The sequence below is a fragment of the Arachis duranensis genome, chromosome 5 (genome assembly GCF_000817695.3).
Source record: "Arachis duranensis cultivar V14167 chromosome 5, aradu.V14167.gnm2.J7QH, whole genome shotgun sequence".
In the NCBI taxonomy this organism is placed as follows: Eukaryota; Viridiplantae; Streptophyta; class Magnoliopsida; order Fabales; family Fabaceae; genus Arachis; species Arachis duranensis.
Genome location: NC_029776.3, coordinates 21,805,767 through 21,806,961, shown reverse-complemented (window position 1 = coordinate 21,806,961; position 1,195 = coordinate 21,805,767). Strand labels below are relative to the sequence as shown.

At 41.0% G+C, this 1,195-nt stretch overlaps 1 long non-coding RNA gene across 1 annotated transcript in view; it reads left to right on the top strand.

Moving 5' to 3' along the window:
- Positions 1-221: 221 nt before the first annotated feature.
- The window catches only part of LOC107488814 (uncharacterized), a 13,994-nt gene continuing 13,020 nt past the window's right edge, over positions 222-1,195 (top strand). The window contains exon 1 of the long non-coding RNA XR_008009659.1: positions 222-440. This is a non-coding gene — a long non-coding RNA (uncharacterized LOC107488814). The remainder of the gene's footprint in view (positions 441-1,195) is intronic.

Sequence of the window (1,195 nt, the reverse complement as noted above, 5' to 3'; positions counted from 1 at the left end):
AGTTGTAATTCATAAATTATTATTTTAGTAGGAAGTATTGCCTATATAAAGGCACATATGCCTTGTGAATTGTATGTGTGTGTTCCATAATGAAAATGAGTATGTTTTGAAATTCTCTCCTTTGTTTTATGAGTGTTAGTGAGTTTGAAGATGAAAATATGATAGCGTCATTTATATGAGTGAGTGATCCTAGGGCCAAGTAAGATTATACTTACAGAGCACCAATTCAAAACGGCAAAACCCTAGCCGTAGGTTCCTTTTCGCCACCGTCCCCAGGTTCTCGGAGCTTCGGCTTCTTCCTCTTCCCCCTGTCCGGAACCGAGGTAGCTCAGCACGTCATCTACTGGCTTCTCTGTTCGTGGCTTGGAGCAGCTCGCAGTTTGCCGTCGTCTCACCTCTTGCCGTCGTCTCACCGGTTGCTGTCCATGTCTCCGTCGAAGGTGATCGCCCGTGCTTTTCTTCTTCCTTTTAACACCTTCTTTGAATTGATATCTAAAAAGGGTTCTCTGATTCTTAGACTGATCTGATTGCTTTGTGTGAGTTTTTCCTTTTGTGTTCTCTTTTGTTTTCTTTTTTCTTTGTGTTTGTTCTTTCAGTTCTCTGTCTAGTTCGTTGGTGTGTGAATGTGTTGAAATGGGTAAAGAAATGACTGAGAATGTGAAAGATGGTGGTGAGCTTGAGATGTTCCTGAATGAGATCCCTCGGGCAACATCGCACAATATCCACCACTTTTACCACAGGAATCGCCATGTTAATGGTGGTGGTTGTGTTGCTAATGTTCTTCTTCTTCTTCCTTGCTAATGCTCTGTTTAATTAAGTGTCATAACTGTTTTGATATGTTTTATAATGTACTAGTGTTGCTGTTTTCAGTGTTTTGTAATTGCTATTTTATAATTTAGTGTCACCCATTTAGTGTGATTACTGGTTAATATTCTGTAATGTTTGTTGCTGAATGCTGACTGTTGAGTTCACATATATGGTGTTGTTGATGATTAATTTAGTATCACCCTTTAAATGTTTGTTGCTGAATGCTGTTGCTATTTTTAATTTATTTATAATTTATTATTTTCTTCCAGTAAAGGGTGCTTCGCCGCCGGTGGGATAGACCGTCGTGCTGTCATCCCCCATGGAAGTTCTGCTCGCTTCCCCTTGCCGTTGCACGAAGGCCTGCTCGGAGCTGTTGGCGTTCCCACCG